The sequence below is a fragment of the Homarus americanus genome, unplaced genomic scaffold, assembly GCF_018991925.1.
Source record: "Homarus americanus isolate GMGI-L3 unplaced genomic scaffold, GMGI_Hamer_2.0 scaffold48354, whole genome shotgun sequence".
NCBI lineage: Eukaryota > Metazoa > Arthropoda > Malacostraca > Decapoda > Nephropidae > Homarus > Homarus americanus.
This window is the reverse complement of record NW_024723833.1, coordinates 3,421,775-3,428,713: the sequence shown is the minus strand read 5'-3', so window position 1 is coordinate 3,428,713 and position 6,939 is coordinate 3,421,775.

Sequence of the window (6,939 nt, the reverse complement as noted above, 5' to 3'; positions counted from 1 at the left end):
GAAAGTGCGAGTGGGGTTCAAATACAGGTATGGGTCGCAGAGCCCTTCCCGTTGATGGTGAGTTATAGTGCGATGGTGATATAGTGATGGTGATAGTTACAGTGTGATGAGTTATAGTGTGATGGTGATATAGTATGGTGGTGATGCAGAGTGATGGTAATACAGTATGGTGGTGATACAGTGTGACATACAGTATGGTGGTGATATAGTATGGTGGTGATACAGTGTGTTGGTGATACAGTATGGTGGTGATACAGTGTGATGGTGATACAGTATGGTGGTGATACAGTGTGGTGGTGATATAGTATGGTGGTGATATGTGTGTTGGTGATACAGTATGGTGATGATACAGTATGTGATGCAGTATGGTGACAGTATGGTGGTGATACATGGGGTGATACAGTATGGTGGTGATACAGTATGGTGGTGATACAGTGTGGTGGTGATACAGTATGGTGGTGATACAGTATGGTGGTGATACAGTGTGGGTGATACAGTATGGTGGTGATGTGTGGTGGTGATACAGCATGTGGTGGATACAGTATGATGTATGGTGGTGATACAGGGGATATATGTGGTGATACAGTATGGTGGTGATACAGTATAGTGTTGATACAGTATGGTGTGATACAGTATGGTGGTGATACAGAGTGGTGATGCAAGGGTGATACAGTATGGTGGTGATACAGTATGGTGGTGATACAGTATGGTGGTGATACAGTGTAGTGGTCATACAGTATGGTGGTAGGTAAAGGGTGGTGATACGTGTGGTGGTGATACAGTATGGTGGTGATACAGTATGGTGGTGATACAGTGTGGTGGTGATAAGCTGGTGGTGATACAGTATGGTGGTGATATATGGTGGTGATACAGTATGGTGGTGATACAGTATAGTGTTGATATATGGTGGTGATATAGTATGGTGGTGATACAGTGTGTGGTGGTGATACAGTATGGTGGTGATACAGTATGGTGGTGATACAGTGTGGTGGTGGATATGGTGGTATACGGTGTGGGATACAGTATAGGGGATACAGTATGGTGGTGATATAGTATGTGGATATATAGTGTGATACATTCTGGTGGTGATATGTGATATAGTATGGTGGTGATACAGTATGGTGGTGATACAGTGTGGTGGTGATACAGTATGGTGGAGATAGATAGTGTGATACAGTATGGTGGTGATTCAGTGTGGTGATACAGTGTGGTGGTGATACGGTATGGTGGTGTTACAGTATGGTGTGATACAGAGTGGTGATATTATGTGGTGGGTGATACAGTATGGTGGTGATACAGTATGGTGGTGATACAGTGTGGTGGTGATACAGTATGGTGATACAGGTGGTGGTGATACAGTATGGTGGTGATACAGTATGGTGGTGATACAGTATGGTGGTGATACAGTGGTGGTGATACAGTATGGTGGTGATACAGTATAGTGTTGATACAGTATGGTGGTGATACAGCATGGTGGTGATACAGTATGGTGGTGATACAGTATGTGGTGGTGATACAGTATGGTGGTGATATAGTATGGCAGTGATACAGTATGGTGGTGATACAGTGTAGTGGTCATACAGTATGGTGGTGATATAGTATGGTGGTGATACAGGTGGTGATACAGTATGGGGTGATACAGTATGGTGGTGATACAGTGTGGTGGTGATACAGTGTGGTGAGGATATATGGTGGTGATATAGTATGGTGGTGATACAGTATGGTGGTGATACAGTATAGTGTTGATACAGTATGTGGTGATATAGTATGGTGGTGATACAGTGGGGTGGTATACAGTATGGTGGTGATACAGTATGGTGGTGATACAGTGTGGTGGTGATACAGTGTGGTGGTGATACAGTGTGGTGGGTGATACAGTATAGTGGTGATACAGTATGGTGGTATTATGTATGGTGGTGATACAGTATAGTGGTGATACATTCTGGTGGTGATACAGTATGGTGGTGATATAGTATGGTGGTGATACAGTATGGTGGTGATACAGTGTGGTGGTGATACAGTATGGTGGGAGATACAGATAGGTGGTGATACAGTATGGTGGTGATTCAGTGTGGTGGTGATACAGTGGTGGTGATACGGTATGGTGGTGTTACAGTATGGTGTGATACAGAGTGGTGGTGATACAGTGTGGGTGGTGATACAGTATGGTGGTGATACAGTATGGTGGTGATACAGTGTGTGGTGGTGACAGTATGGTGGTGATACGGTGTGGTGGTGATACAGTATGGTGGGTGATATAGTATGGTGGTGATACAGTGTGGTGGTGATACAATGTGGTGCTGATATATGGTGGCGATACGGTGTGGTGGTGATACAGTGTTTTGGTGATGCAGTATGGTGGTGATACATGGTGGTGATACAGTATGGTGGTGATACGGTATGGTGGGTGTTACAGTATGGTGTGATACACAGAGTGGTGGTGATACAGTGTGGTGGTGATACAGTATGGGTGATACAATATGGTGGTGATACAGTGGTGGTGATACAGTGTGGTGGTGATACAGTGTGGTGGTGATACAGTGTGGTGGTGATACAGTATGGTGGTGATATAGTGGGTGGTGGTGATATGTGGTGGGATAATGTGGTGCTGATACAATGTGGTGCTGATACAGTATGGTGGTGATACAGTGTGGTGGTGATACAGTATGGTGATGAAGGTATGGTGGTGATACAGTGTGATGGTGATTCAGTATGATGGTGATACAGTATGGTGGTGATACAGTGGTGGTGATGTTGACAGTGTGATGGTGATACAGCATGGTGGTGATACAGTGTGGTGGTGATATATGGTGGTGATACAGGTGTGATGGGTGATAAGTATGGTGGTGATACAGTATGGTGGTGATACAGTGTGATGGTGATACAGTGTGATGGTGATACAGTGTGATGGTGATACAGTATGGTGGTGATACAGTGTTGGTGGTGATACAGCATGGTGTGATGGCATGGTGGTGATACAGTGGTGGTGATACAGTGTGATGGGATACAGCATGGTGGGTGATACAGATGGTGATACAGTATGGTGGGATACAGTGTGATGGTGATACAGCATGATGGTGATAGTATGGTGGTGATACAGTATGGTGGTGATACAGTGTGATTGGTGATACAGCATGGGGTGATACAGTATGGTGGTGATACAGTATGGTGGTGATACAGTGTGATGTGATACAGCATGGTGGTGATACAGTGTGATGGTGATACAGCATGGGAGATACAGATGGTGATGTTGCATGGTGGTGATACAGTATGGTGGTGATACAGCATGGTGGTGATACAGTGTGATGGTGACAGTATGGTGGGATACAGTGTGATGGTGATACAGCATGATGGTGATACAGTATGGTGGTGATACAGTATGGTGGTGATACAGTGTGACTGATACAGCATAATGGTGACAGTATGGTGGTGATACAGATGTGGTGGTGATACAGTGTGATGGTGATACAGCATGGTGGTGATACAGTGTGATGGTGATACAGCATGGTGGTGATACAGTGTGGTGGTGATACAGTGTGATGGTGATACATTATGATGGTGATACAGTATGGTGGTGATACAGTGGTGGGTGATACAGTGTGATGGTGATACAGCATGGTGGTGATACAGTGTGATGGTGATACAGTGTGATGGTGATACAGCATGGTGGTGATACAGTATGGTGGTGATACAGTATGGTGTTGATACAGTGTGATGGTGATACAGTGTGATGGTGATACAGTGTGATGGGTGATACAGCATGGTGGTGATACAGTATGGTGGTGATACAGCATGGTGGTGATACAGTGTGATGGTGATACAGTATGGTGGTGATACAGTGTGATGGTGATACAGTATGGTGGTGATACAGTATGGTGGTGATACAGTGTGATGGTGATACAGCATGATGGTGATACAGTATGGGTGATACAGTGTGATGGTGACAGCATGGTGGTGATACAGTGATGGTGATACAGTGGTGATACAGTGATGGTGATACAGTGATGGTGATACAGTGTGATGGTGATACAGCATGGTGGTGATACAGTGTTATGGTGATACAGCAATGGTGGTGATACAGTGTGATGGTGATACAGTATGGTGGTGATACAGTGTGATGGTGATACAGCATGGTGGTGATACAGCAGATGGTGATACAGTATGGTGGTGATACAGTGTGATGGGTGATGCAGCATGATGGTGATACAGCATGGTGGGTGATAACTGATGGTGATACAGTATGGTGGTGATACAGTGTGATGGTGATACAGTGTGATGGTGATACAGTGTGATGGTGATACAGCATGGTGGTGATACAGTGTTATGGTGATACAGCATGGTGGTGATACATTGTGTTGGTGATACAGTGTGGTGGTGATACAGTATGGTGGTGATACAGTGTGATGGTGATACAGTATGGTGGTGATACATTGTGTTGGTGATACAGTGTGATGGTGATACAGATGGTGGTGATACAGTATGGTGGTGATACAGCATGGTGGTGATACAGTGTTATGGTGATACAGCATGGTGGTGATACATTGTGTTGGTGATACAGCAAGGTGGTGATACAGTATGGGTGATACAGTGTGATGGTGATGCTGGTGATGGTGATGGGTACGTGGTGATACAGTGTGGTGGGGATACAGTGTGATGGTGATACAGCTGATGGTGATACAGTGTGATGGTGATGCAGTGTGATGGTGATACAGTGTGGGTGTGATACAGTGTGGTGGTGATACATTGTGTTGGTGACAGTGTGATGGTAAGCAGTATGGCAGGGCATTATGTGGTGGTGTGACAGTATGGTGGTGATACATTGTGTTGGTGATACAGTGATGGTGATACAGTATGGTGGTGATACAGTGTGGTGATACAGTGTGATGGTGATACAGTGTGATGGTGATACAGTGTGTGTGATGGTGATACAGTGTGGTGGATACAGTATGGTGGTGATACAGTGTTGTGGTGATACAGTGTTATGGGTGATACAGTATGGTGGTGATACATTGTGTTGGTGATAAGCTGAGTATGGTGGTGATAGTATGGTGGTGATACAGTGTGATGGTGATACAGTGATGGTGATACAGTATGGTGGGATACAGTGTGGTGGTGATACAGTGTGATGGTGATACAGTATGGTGGTGATACAGTGTGGTGGTGATACAGGTGTGATGGTGATATAGTGATGTGGATAGATGGTGGTGATACAGTATGGTGACAGTATGATGGTGATACAGTGTGATGGGTGATACAGCATGGTGGTGATGAAAAGATGGGTGATACAGCAGTGATGTGATAGAAAGTGATGGTGATACAGTGTGATGGTAGTACAGTGTGGTGGGTGATACAGATGGTGATATAGTGTGATGGTGGACAGTATGGTGGTGATACAGTATAGTGGTGATACAGTATGATGGTGATACAGTGTGATGGTGATACAGTATGGTGGTGATACAGTGTTATGGTGATGGTTACGGTGGTGATACAGTATGGTGGTGATACAGAATGGTGGTGATACAAGTGATGGTGATACAGCATGGTGGTGATACAGTGTGATGGTGATACAGCATGGTGTGATACATGTGTGATGGATACAGCATGATGGTGATACAGTATGGTGGTGATACAGTGATGGTGATACAGTACGGTGGGTGATACAGTGTGATGGTGATACAGCATGGTGGTGATACAGTGTGATGGTGATACATGATGGTGATACATGGTAGTATACATGTGATGGTGAGAGTAACAGTGAGGTGGTTATAATAGACAATAGTAATGATGAGATAGTAATGATAAAAATAATAGAATAGTTTATATATTGATAACATTATTAATATTATTATTATATATTATACATTATTATTATTATTATTATTATTGCTATTTAATTATTATTATTATTATTATTATTATTGTTATTATTACATATTACATATTGTTATTATTATCATTATTATTATTATTATTATTATTGTTATTATTATTATTATTATTATTATTATTATATTTTTATTATTTTATTACATTATTTTTACACACATTCACACACACCACACACATTATCATTTTAATATTATTATTTTCATTATCTTTATTTATTATTTTACACATATTTCACACATATTTAACACTAATACACACACACATATTATTATTATTTTTATTACTTTAACATATTTTTATTATTATTATTTTTATTATTATTATTATTATTATTATTATTATTATTATTATTATTATTATTATTATTATTATTAATAATATTTATTATTTTATTATTATTATTTTTATTATTATTTATTATTAGTATTATTATTTATTATTATTAGTGTTGTTGCTGTCGCTGGTTTATTACCTTGTTGTTGTGGTTGTTATTGTTTTTGGCCCTTTGCGTTGGTGCCGTTGAATCTGTTGTTATTGTTGCTGTTGTTGTTATTGATGTTGTAGTTGTTGTTGATGCTATTGTTGTTGTTGTTATTTTTGTTGTTGTTGTTGTTACTGTTGTTATTATTGTTGTTGTGGTTGTTGTCGTTATAATTAAGGTTAAGTTATATAATTAATCATCATCGCTTTTTTGCTTATATCTTTTTAAAGTATATTTGTGTCTCTGTGTTCAGGTAACTTTCAATCATTCATTCATTTGTAGGTAAGTTATAATACTAAGTTAATATGATAAATTACGTACACAGTTAAAAATAACGAGCACACACACAACACCACACACACACACACACACACACACACACACACACACACACACACACACACACACACACACTCGGTCAATCCTTACCAACTGGCATTAAACTCTTGTCAAACAGTGCACTGTGAACAAGAGCAGAGACGTGGGCTGTCGTGACTTTTAACACACTAGCGGACACAGTTTGCTCAGATACACGCACTTTAGCCCAGCAATGGCTCGATAACTTAGCG